Here is a 12733-nt window from a genome sequence, read left to right as displayed (position 1 = left end):
TGAAGGCTCTACCTGTGGCGTCTTTCTGTTTTTACTTTGAATCCATTGGATATTCAGTATTCTTATTTTACATTCCATTTAAACAGACATCCAGAAGTTTCTGTGCTTCTAGAGTATTTGTTTTAAGATACATTTGAAATCACTTCTTATATTTAGAATCGTTATTGGGTTTTTTTTTTTTTTCAGAAAATCATATTTGTTTGCATTGGCTTGTTTCCTTTTCGTGGTTGTCATTGAGACTATTAGCAACATGCCAGCTCTCCTGTTGCAGATATTCGGTTTTAAGTAAGAAAATGCGTACTCCTTTCATTACTTCTGACTTACTGAAGCATGAGAAATCTTTACCAAACATGTGCCCTCTACAAAGTAAAAGTTATCTGTATAATCTAATTCTAAGAAGTTTTATTAAATTTCACTATCATTTAGCCTTTTAGCTTGAGAATGAATGAGAAATCCAACGTCGTAAGTTGTTTCATGCCCAACAATTAGTAATGCTTATAACTTCGTCAATGAAATTTTATGTGACTGTGTAGCCACGTAATTAAACCAGCAAGTCATGAGGAAAGATTAAAGTGACATTTATACAGGTGTGTTTAGTGGCAATACATTTTTATTTCATAATTGCGTAAGTTAAAAATTCCCACGATGGGCTGTGGAAGCTGTTGTTGGAAACGAAAGTGAGTGACCGGGCAGCCAGGAATGTTTCTTTCACTCAGCTCCATGGTTCTGGATGTCCTGACTAGAGAGGAGGAGAAGGAAGGCCTCAGCTGTCCTTGCCTCCAGACTGGGCGGCAGTGTTGGGGATCGACCGTCAGGCCTCCTCAGTCGCAGACGTGTTGGTGCATTTTGTCTGGGTTTCTCTGCTTCCCCCCTCAACTTTTCCACCGGCAAAAAAGAAATACAGCTCAATTGTTTCGGGTGAGGTTAGGACAGGGAGAAACATTTAGTTGTAGAAGAAGGAGACAAATTTAAATGTAACCCCCCATCCTCTATTTGCATACCTCCTAATGAGAACTTTTTCCTCTTTGTTGATATTAATCACTTTTTAAAAAACTTTATTTTAAAAGTAATATTTCTTTTTAAAAATTAACTTTTTTATTGAAGTATGGTTGATTCAGGTGTTAGTTTCAGGTGTACAGCAAAGTGATTCAGATATAGATACATATAAAATTTTCAGATTCCTTTCCCATATAGGTTATTACAAAATACTGAGTACAATTCCCTGTGCTGTACAGTAGGTCCTTGTTGTTTATCCATTTTATGTATAGTAGTAGTATGTCAATCCCAAATTCCTAATTTATCCTCCCCTCCCACCTTTCCCCTTTGGTAACCATAAGTTTGTTTTCTATGTCTGTAAGTCTGTTTCTGTTCTGTAAATACGTTCATATGGATCATTTTCTTAGATTCCACATAGAACTGGTATCATAGGATGTTTGTCTTTGCCTGACTTACTGCACTCAGGATGATAATCTCTAGGTCCGTCCATGTTGCTGCCAATGGCATGATTTCTTTCTTTTTTATGGCCCAGTAATATTCCATTGTATATATAGGTACCACATCTTCTTTATCCATTCATCTGTCAGCGGACATTTAGGTTGCTTCCATGTCTTGGCTATTGTAAATAGTGCTGCAGTGAACATCAGGACGCATGTATCGTTTTGAATCATAGTTTTGTCTGGATGTATGCCCAGGATTGGGATTCTAGGATCATATGGTAGTTCTACTTTTACTTTTTTAAGGAACCTCCATACTGTTCTCCATAGTGGCTGCACCAATTTACATTCCCACCAACAGTGCAGGAGGGTTCCCTTTTCTCCATACCCTCTCCAGCATTTATTATTTGTAGGCTTTGTGATGGTAGCCATTCTGACTGGTGTGAGGTGATACCAAATGGGACCTAATTAAACTTAAAAGCTTTTGTACAGCAAAGGAAACCATAAACAAAATGAAAAGACAAGGTACAGGATGGGAGAAAATATTTGCAAATGATGCAGCTGACAAGGGATTAATCTCCAAAATATACAAACAGCTCATATGACTCAATATCAAAAAGCAAACAACCCAATCAAAAAATGGGCAGAAAATCGAAGTAGACATTTCTCCAAAGAAGACATACAGATGGCCAACAGGCACATGGAAAGATGCTCAACGTTGTTAATTATTAGAGGAATGCAAATCAAAACTGGAGGTAATGCTTCTTTTTTTTATTTTAAAGAAAAGTAAACAGTACAGGAGGGTATAAGGAGAAAAGAGTTCCCTCCCTCACACCGACTCCCAGCCCCATCCTCAGGCCCACCGTTGACTTTCCTCCAGAAGTGGTTCAAGCGTCTCCACCTCAAACATAATAGTAGGTCTCCACCTACATAACAGTAGGTGGTTCCATACATAATGATCTGCGTCTAGGGCTAAATGTTTCTTAAAAACATGACCTGTAGCACACACCACTTTGTTTTATTATATATCTAGAACCAATGATACCTCAGTTTTTATTTCATTTATATAATCGAATAATGGAAAATAATTAAAATAGAATATATGTGAAACTGATACTTATCTGATACCTAATAGTTAATACTTAGAGCATTTCTTGAAACTTGAAAATTAATTTTCATATTAAATTAATCTGATGGTAGTATTGTTGTTTTGTCACAGTTAATTGTTATTTTTTAAGGAGGTTCTTTGCCAGACTGAGAATTTCTTCATGGTAGGGACTATATTATGTTCTTAAGTCAGCAGCATCTAAAACAGTGCCTACCTGCTAATAAGCATTCAGTAAATATTATATAAGTTTCAGGGGTACACCATAGTGATTCACAGTTTTTAAAGGTGATACTCCATTGTAGTTATTATAAAATATTGGCTCTGTTCCCTGTGCTGTGCGATACATTCTTCTAGCTTATTCATTTTATACATAGTAGTTGGTGGCAAACTGTTTTGAAGTAAAGATTCTGTCTGATATACTTTAGTAAGTACCCAGAATTCACTTTTAATTGCCGCTAGCTTGTACGCCTGTGATTGCTCTAGTACTTTGAGTGAGTTTATTTTCTTAAGTTGGTTGAGCATTTGTCTGCACCTCAGTCCTTCCACCCTTTTATCTCGGGGAGCACTTTTTTCTAGTTGCTGCAGTGGTAAACCTCGGTCTCGTCTAAGGTACATCGTCACAAACACCCGATTAAGTAGAGCCCAAACGGATGCTACTTTTTTGGGACATGTACTTTTTCTCTAACAAAAAACAATTGGCAAGGCCCATTTTGACTGCATGAATAACATTTCATGAGAATTCCTGACTTTAAAAGGTATGGAAGAAGTATTTTTTAATACAAAGATATTCTAGACCAGAGCGTGGCAAACTATGGCTGGTGGGTCCAGTCCAGCCCACCTGGTTATTTTTGTAAGTGAAGTGTCCTTGGAGCCCGGTAACGTCCAGGTGTTACACAGTATCCGTGGCTGCTTCCACAGTGGAGGCCTGGGTCCTGCAAAGCCCCAAATGTTGACTGCCCTCTAAGAAAACGTCTGCTGCCTCCCTCCCCCCAGGGGAATAGTTAGATCCTCAACAGCAAGAAACGGTTCACTTGGGTTTAGTACGGGTTTCTCCCGAGGCCGCAAGATAGTCTGATAGAAAGATTTCCAATAAACATTAAAGTCACATTGAGTCAGAAGTTAACCCACCCGTAGCAGAACTCCTGAAGTGTGTTGTCAGTTGGGGGTTCCCCTGTGCTTTGCCGAAGTACCAAGGGGGCACCCAGGTGACCTGCCAGCTGAGCGGGACCCAGCAGTCCTCCCTTCAGGACGCGCTGTCACCAGGTTTCGCCTGCAGTGTGTGTCTTTTCTCCTTTGCAGTCCTCGGTGGTTCTCTGTAAGGACGCTTACTTCGTTATGTGATGAGAAGTTCACGGTAGCTCTGAAGGTAGTCAGGGTCACCTGTGGTTGGCACAGAACTGACAGTGGGGAATCACTGACCTAGTGAAGAAAGCCGTGATCCGGGGACGGGGCCCGTTTCCCTCCGCCTTCTCTGCTCATTCTTTCAGTGACGGCTGGTTGGCTCACGTGCTCATGCTTTAGGTTTGCTTTTTAGCAAGTGTAGTCACTTGAGTAACATTTACTGCAAATTAACAGTGAATGATAGTTTAAATTCTAGAATTGTATGTCCATAAAGGCATGAAAATGTCTGTATCATCATATGTTCTGTGAATAACTACCACTATGTATTATATAATGATATTCACAGACATTAACATGGTGCTTTTATTCATAAGCACTCAGCTTTTCAAAATAAAAAAATGTACTGTTTAAATTAGGAGAATAGTTGCTTTATTTCATGGATAAATTGTGCAAAACTGGACACGTATCTGAAAAACTTTTTCTTCTCCTTTTGTTTCTCCAAACTTGAACTTCTTTATCTGTTTAACTTATGTATTTCTACATCTACATGTACATAAATACATGTAGCATTCTGTTAGCCACAAATGTGGCAGTGGTGCCACCTTTCTGCTGAAAATACAGATTTATATATTCTCTATTTAGGAAATAAAGGCTGTGTTTATTGTCTAGAACTGTTACATTTTTTTCTGTGAGGAAAACGTCATATGCAAAAATCTTTTTGCTTTTATTGCTGTTTCTTTGAAAAGCTGATCAGTTAATAAGACTGATGTCACAGAGTTTGTTAACTATATAAATTAAACTATGTAAAAAATACTGAGAAATTTTTAAATTACTTGAAAATAGCTCACGTAAAGAAAGTAGCTTCTTTTCAAATACATTGCTTATCATAATAAAACCTGAGATCATTCTACAAATCAGAACATTAAAAGCAAGCCTGTTAGGAAAGTTATTGTACCCATGAGCTGTTTTGTTGCATTTTTAATACTCTAAAGGTACTTCTAGAAATATTTTGACAAACTTGTATAACTTACACATTTCTTTATGTGCATATGGAAATTCACACATAGTTCTAGTTTAAAAAATTTTTTAATGTAAAAATATATATTAGCCCATGAGATGATATCCTTTCTTTGAAAGAGCTTTTAGGGAAAAAACAGTGGACATCCACCTGTATGTGTTCTCCCCAAATACCCTCAGAATTTGTGAGCTAGACAGGAATTTTAGAGATCTTTCCATCCCACTTGTCTCATCAGTGAAGAAGCTGAAGCAGCATGAGAATGAGTTGTCCAAGGCACAGCACCGACAGCTGTCAGCACTGAGGCTAGAGGTAATCATGGCGATGGGAGGAATGACATAAACATTGCTCGTGTCTGTGGAAAAAGCACGCATACACGTTTTGGAGTTGGCGCTGGAGCAGAGCTGGGGCTTCGCTGTGGAATGAAGCGACGGCTCGTGTCTTTGGTAAAAGCCATGAATTCATCTGGCTGAATGCAATGTGCCTTTCAGATGTTTAGCAGAAATAATCACAGTACAACATTAGTTTTATGAGATTAAAATACAAATGTGATATGAAGCAAGAAACTCATCTTGAGTATCACCAAGAGTTGGCCAGGAGAAAAAGCAGAGCTAATACAAAATACATTAAAATCGTGGCAGTGAGAAGTGATAAAGTACTTTAAATATATCTGTAATTAACAGTTTAAGACTCCCGCCAATGGATGGTGTACTGCTACTGTTTAGGTATCAAGCCATTTTTAGACGCTATAGCACATTCCTGTAAATATGGGCTTCATAAGAAATCATATATAGCAGTCTAAACACAGTATTCACCTGACTGGGAGAATCTGGCATTTTAAGGTTCATGAACTTGTGGTTTTAAGTTTTAGACTTGAGCTTTTTTTTTTTTTTTAAACTGCCAAATATTTTGCTTCTTAAAATGTCTAACTATATTTATTATCATAAGTTAATCTTTAGATTTTTTAAAACTATAATTCCTGTAAAAATTAACTACCTAAGTCATCATAAAATTTTGGGTAATTTTCCCCTTTATTTTTCTAAAGATTGTCCTTTATTCATTGCTGTAAAGATAAGATTAATACTCCAGGTTAGAGGTTCTCAACTGGGGGTGGGGTGAGGTGGGGAGAATATGACCTGCCCCCGGAGGACATGTGATAATATCTGAAGACTTTTTTGGTTGTCACCAGCATCTTGCAGGGGCAGGGATGCTCCTAAACATCCCACAGCCCGAGTGTCAGTCGTGCTGAAGGTGACAAGCCCTACTCGCCCCAGATGTTACCATCAAATCTAGACGAATGTCATCTCTAAGACCAGGATCTTCTTTTTCTTTATGTATCACTTTTACTTTGCAGTAAATCCTTCCTAGACCTTTAGCAAACACTACCTAAACACAGGAGAAAAGAAATCTGATTTAAATAGCTCCATGTGAAACCATTTAGGCCTTAGGTCTTCTGGTAACTGCAGGTCAGACCCAAGTCAGGGAAGCCCAGAGAACAGAGTTGTTTTTTCAGGGCTCTTCTAACCATCTGGGGCTGAATTCTCACTTTATAGTGACCCACTGGTCCACAGACCCATGTCAAGTTGGGTCCATGACCCTCCCTCCACCTCCAAAATAAATGAGCGTTTTTATCTTTTGTTATAAATTATGACAGGGACAAAGCTTTCCTTTGGGAATAAACCCTAGATTCCATGTCCTGGCTATGGTATAAGACAACCATTAAAATGTATTCGAGATCATCTCTCAGTGCGTACATAGGATTATAGCAGTGTTACTGTGAGAGGTTCACTGTATATGAGAATTTTCCTTTAAAATTATTCAAATTCACAGTATTTTAGGGCTTTAGGGGACGATAGAATGCATGATATAAACTAAATGGCTGGAACTTGCTTTTATTTAACCCTGTGGGCAGAAAGCACTCCTCTTTCTGTATGTGTATGTATGTCTGTTTGTAAATAAAATAATCTTTTAAAACATGACTAAGGGGCTTCCCTGGTGGCGCATTGGTTGAGAGTCCGCCTGTCGATGCAGGGGACACGGGTTCGTGCCCCGGTCTGGGAAGATCCCACATGCCGCGGAGCGGCTGGGCCCTTGAGCCACGGCCGCTGAGCCTGCGCGTCCGGAGCCTGTGCTCCTCAATGGGAGAGGCCACAGCAGTGAAAGGCCCGTGTACCGCAAAAAAGCAAAAAAACCCAAAAAACCAAAAACATGACTATTTGTCAGTCTGGCTAGCAAATTTAAATCGTGGTGCTATAGAAATATCAAGAAACACGCCAACCAGTATCAAACAGCCCGATGTTTTATTTGTATTTCTGTCTGTTAAAGGTGCTTTGTGGTTTTTAGGTGAGCATTACAGCCTTAATTTATTGGAAACAATTTAGCCACCCATCGTGAAGTCAGAGCAGGAGTTACGTCACGCGAGAGCTCAGCAGGGCGCTGCAGGCTTGACGCAGAACCGTTTTGTCTGAGTTTCATGGTTAGATCACTGGCCACGCACCTCGGACCCACCAAGGTCGAGGTGGCCTCTGGTTACGCACGGAGTGACATCATCTGGTTCACTGTCACCTTTGTGGACGGTGACACTTGGAGATCACAGAGCTGTCTGCCTCTGTTATTCTCTGCAGAGAGAGGAGGTGTAATTGCTTAAACGTGAAAGACTCTTGAAGCAATATTGGGTCTAACTGAGGCGGTTTTTACCACTAAATAAAAGTGAAGTCCTTTCCCACCGGCTGAGATGAGGCTTCTGGGATTGTTATATTGATTTTTTTAATGTTTTGCAGTTTCTTTGGCATTTACATTCGAAACCAAGCTGACAACTGTCTGGTCCCACGTAGCGGGACTCTCACGTATAGGCAGGCAGTGTCCGCGGGGGCTAAGAGTGCCTCAGGCTTCGCAGAGCCAGGCCTGGGCCGAGGCAGCTTGGCCACAGGACTTCGGCAGCCCTCAGTCCTCTTCTGTGTTGATGACGATGTCTACCTCACGGGAGTGCCGTGAGGATCAGTGAGACAGCAGTATACGCTACTTAGCTGTGGGGTCCTTGTGAAGCAGAAGCAGGGAGCAGGTGTGAAAAGGATGAGCACAGTTCCTGGTGGGTTGAGAACATTCGTGTTTCTTTGTCCCCCTTCTCTTCTTCCCTCCTCCTGTAGTGGCAGGGCTGAGTCCTAGAGGCTGAGGTGCCGGACTCTGCTGGAGCAGCCCTCCGAGTGGGATTCTGGCGGCTGTGGCCTGAGACGTGCACCCAGCGGGGCCTGTCCGCTAGAGGTGCGCTTGAACCGAACACTGAGAATGTCATGATGTTTGCTTAGAGTAGTCGCTGAGACACCCCTGAATTGCAGGAAGAAGAGATGTAAGTGCTGCTGGAGAACTGCTGGAACCACGGGAAAAGCCATTTGCAAGTGAGAGTCTGGCAGTTAAGCCAGCGAACGTTTGAATTAGCGAAGCCAGAAAAAGATGATGATGAATATGGAAGGGTTATGGATGAACACCAAAGGCCTGTGAGAGGCCCTTGAGAAAATTAATGAAACCTCCAAGTATTTTTAAAACTGATTCACATATTTTTATTAATGGTCCTGTGAAGCGCAAAATGTTTTGTCAAAGAAATTACAAACCGGAAAAGAAACCTGCTTTACTTTTTGGCGATACTAAGAAAAAACCCACAAGTACAATTTTCATTTAAATTTTATTAATTATAAGATAAATTACAAGTTTTATCAAAAGGGCGTTTTCCCCCGAATTTAGTTTGAGCCAAAGCTTTCTTTTCCCCGTTTATTATGGGGTTTTGTTCCCACTTTTAGTAGACACAGAAGTCTTGATGTGGAGTCAGCCTCCTCCACTGACTAAGTGAGGGACTTTGGTAAGTTTCTTCATCTCTCTGAGCCTCGGGTTGCTTTTCTCATTTGTGAAATGGGGTGATAACGGTCTTCACTTAGGGGGCTGTGAGCATTAAAGGAAATAACGTTCGCAGGGTAATTAGTACATCCTACTGTCACCACCACTGCTGAGGTTGCATCTGGAGAAAGGGGGTCCACCTGTGGCCACCTCACAACTTAAAATGTGATAATAGGGACTTCCCTGATGGCGCAGTGGTTAAGACTCCTCGCTCCCGGGTTCGATCCCTGGTCAGGGAACTAGATCCCACACGCAAGCCACAACTGGGGAGCCCGCCTGTGGCAACTAAGACCCAGTGCAACCAAACGAATAAATAAAAATAAATAAATATTTAAAAGCTAATAAAATGTGATAATCATGACAGGAATGATAAAGGGGAAAAGTCGTGAAGGGGTCGCTGACTTGTCTTTCCTGAACAAGTTGAAGAAGCTAAGCTTCCAGAGCTCGGTAACTGGGGACTCAGGTAGACAAGATGGGCTGAAGGAGCCCCCTGAGCACTAGGCACCAGGTGTTGGTAAGAACGGTGTTCTGCACTTGTTGTCTGTGTTTAATTCCCAGAGCTCAGTTAGAGACTACACTCTGAGCAGACAAGATTCTCCTAGAGAAAGGGTTTAAACCCATGTTACTCTTCTGTGCTCATCCTTTGTAGAAGAAAACTTTTTCTGTAGAAAATACTGGTTGGAAAGAAAGAAGAGGAGGATGGGAGAAGAGCCACGATAAGCTCAGTGGAGCTCTACAGTCCAGCTGACGACGACTCCGTGCTTGAAGGCTGCTTCCGGCCAGGGCACAAGCAGGTCCTAAAGCATCGTGACAAGCTGGGGACAGACACGCCTGTCAGGGGCACGGTAGAGAGAGTCCGTGGGAACAGCTCAGCCCCTTAGGTTGCGGTCGTGGTGTGCTGGGGTGAGGGACACTGGAGGTTTTGCCAGGACCGCTGAGCATCCTTTCCAGTTGGTTAGACACTGGCACACACACGGATGTGCGTGTAAGCTTAGCCTGAGCCCAGATCCAGAGTGGGATTGGCAGCTCCTGTAGCTGAGACACAGCTGGTCTGATAGAGGAGGGGTGAGGCCAACACTGGCTTCGTTTCCTTAAAAAGTTAAGAAATTTGTGAGACTCAGGACACAAGGACGCAAAGAGCAGTCCTTTGGGTATCCAGTTACATACTGAGACCTTGAAATGGGAAGGGGGCCTCTCTCCCACGTGCGTGGGGAACACAGCCCAGGGGGAGGACGCGTTGCTCCTGGAGCCTCAGGGCCGTGGACTCTTGGGTCAGGGGCCCCGTGGCCAGCCGAGCTCTCGTGCAGGGGACCATGACTGTGGTTCCTCCTTCGAGTGGTTTAATGCCAGGAGGGTGAGAACTTCAGACAGGTGGGTTTGAGAATATTCAGCATTTCCCACCGGGTCAGCAGAATTTGGCCTTGAATGCTTCTCTGACCTTGGTAGTACCGGCTGATGGACCCCTGGGGCGTTCAGTCCTCTGCGTACCTTCAGTAATTTAGAGTTTGGGCTCAACCTCTCAACAGACCCTTTGCCATCTTCCTACATCCCTGGTTGAATGTACACTTGCAGCTGTTGTTACACAGACATTCCCAGTCTCGGTGGACCCTAGCGATGGGTCACTTAAACTTCCCCGGAGTGAGCAGAGTTGTTGATGTTAAAGAAGGCTTATTTCTGCCAGAATAGGTATATCATTACAATACAACTTGCTAAATGTCTAGTAAATTTCAGGTTTCTTAAAAGGCACCAAAGCAGGATGTATGTGAGGATAAGTAGCCCATAATGGGATGCAATTAAGGAAGTGAAAATACAGCCTGATCGCAAAGAAACACTTCCTGGCCGTGAGGAAGGTAGGTGTTCAGCATAGTTTTATCGGTGGAATAGGGGAAACCCCAGTGCCCACAAGACGCCGAAGAGGCCACAGTGAAGTTCACAGGAAGCGTCTCTGCCCGGCCCCAGGTGCCTCTTAAAATCCCAACAATGAATTTGTACAGAAGCAGCAAACCTCTCGGTAAGGAAGAGGAAGGAGTTTCTCAGAGGCGCACTGAGGAATCCTGTTGGAGGAAGACTGAGTGAACAGGGCTGGAGCCTCAGTGCTGATCTGTGGCCCTGGGGACGGCCTCAGGCCGGTGCTCACAGAAGATTGTGACAGACGTTCCATCTGAAGTGCCGAACGCTGAGGAGTGTTTCCTAACCTGCAAACAAAGGGTTTCCTTATCGGAAAGAAATACAAGACGGGAACTGAAAATCCTTTCAAAAATGAATATATCATCTACTGTGCCCAGCGCTGTAATGAGCTAATACACCGTGTGTGAAAAAGTGACACGCGTGTGCCTCTCTAACAGGTAGACACAGCTGAATACTGCTGAGTAACTAAGACTGATGGTTATGACCGTGAAATTGCTTTTAGGAGTGGAGGGACCCACGTCCTCAGGTGTGGAGGGAGGTCAGGGCTCCCTGACCTCAGGGCTGGTCACCCTCCGCTTGGCAACTTCGCCTGCAGTGGAGAGGTACCGTTGCGCTCCTCTGTTTCCGGGTAGCGCGTTTGCTTCCTTTTCTGTGACAGGAGAGGAACAGGAGAGCAAGTGAGCCGATTGTGGAAGGAGACACAGCTGCCGCCTTCCGTAGACCTTTGTCTCGTCCCCGTTCTCTATCAGATGAAGAATTTGAAGCAAGGCCTTTGGAAGATTTTCTTACTTTGCAGTCTTTCCACTGGAATGGCTATAAGCCGATCCTGTTTCTTTGAAGTTACTTTGAACGTGGAATTTCTGTGAAGTGGCCCTGCTCTGCCGCTCGGGCATCAGGACTGTTCTGAGTCGAGATGGAGGCTGAAGAAGGAGCGGAATCCACGCGGTGTCCGTCCGAGCCTCGTCGGGGAGAAGCGCTGTCATTTCCGATGCAGCGCCGTGTCTCAGTTCTGAGGTGCGGCCCAAACGTGACTCAGACAATGTGGGATAAGTCGTTTTTTAATGTTAATAAATCATTTCTATAAAGAAGAGTTGATTTCAAAGGACGATATACATGTGTCTGTGTTATTCCCAGGCGTGCTCTGCCCTGTGTGAGTGGAGTGTGTTCTCTGGGGACAGAAAGTCTGACCCTCCTGCACCATGTCCCTCATCTCTCTGTCTCTTTGCTCTGTAAACTTCAGAGCCGATTAGAGGGAAGAGAGACTCAGAGCGCACAGAACGTCCGGCGGCCACGGCAGTCACACCACCCCCAGAGGAATCTGTCCCTGAACTGGGACCTGTGCACCCGTGGGAATCTGGATTTAGAAACGGCAAAGCTCCCACTAACCTTCAGCAAAACTAAAACAGACGGTGCGTGGTACCCACGCGTGGGAACAGCCAGGGCGTGTGTGGCCAGGGCCGCTGAAGCTGAGACTCTGACCCTGCAGGTGCCTCCCTCTGTCTTTCTGTCTTGAATTTACCTTTTCAAACCCCTTTCTTCTCTGCAGACAGAACTGAGGACACAGCAGCCTCGGTCTCACTGACCCCCCACCTTGTGAGGGTCTGGGGAAGGCACTCCCTGTCACCTCGCTGGGGCCCTGCGGCTAGGGCACTGGAGCCTTGGGGGTGCCCGCTGGGGGTGCCAGGGTGTTAGGTTGCCCCCAGGCATGGGCTGCCAGAGGCTCGACTGTGTTGGGGTGGGGAATGGTCATTTAGGAAAGTCAGGGAAGCAGAATCATGGGACCTGAGCCATCGGCTGGAGGGTGAATGAGGAAGGGCTGCCAGTGGGTGGCTAGCTGGTCGCCAGGCAGTGACACCCAGAAGTCAGGTCAGCAAAGGTCAGGGTGTGTCCCCTGGGGTGATCGGAGGCCCGATGTGGACCTGCAGGTCCAGGGCTGGGGCCAGCGTGCACCAGTGGGGCTGCGGGCAGTGAGGGCATCTAGGGCCTGAGTGACCAGCCCCTGGGCCTGGAGGGCAGGGGAGGTGGGGCCCTGGGGGGACT

General features: G+C 44.3%; 1 protein-coding gene across 1 annotated transcript in view; it reads left to right on the top strand.

Annotated features, from left to right (window-relative positions):
* The window catches only part of GMDS (GDP-mannose 4,6-dehydratase), a 399795-nt gene that overhangs the window by 127205 nt on the left and 259857 nt on the right, over positions 1 to 12733 (top strand). The window lies entirely within an intron of this gene.

Source organism: Neophocaena asiaeorientalis, unplaced genomic scaffold, assembly GCF_003031525.2.
Source record: "Neophocaena asiaeorientalis asiaeorientalis breed wild unplaced genomic scaffold, Neophocaena_asiaeorientalis_V1.1 scaffold8, whole genome shotgun sequence".
In the NCBI taxonomy this organism is placed as follows: domain Eukaryota; kingdom Metazoa; phylum Chordata; class Mammalia; order Artiodactyla; family Phocoenidae; genus Neophocaena; species Neophocaena asiaeorientalis.
This window is presented reverse-complemented; position numbering and strand designations above follow the sequence as displayed.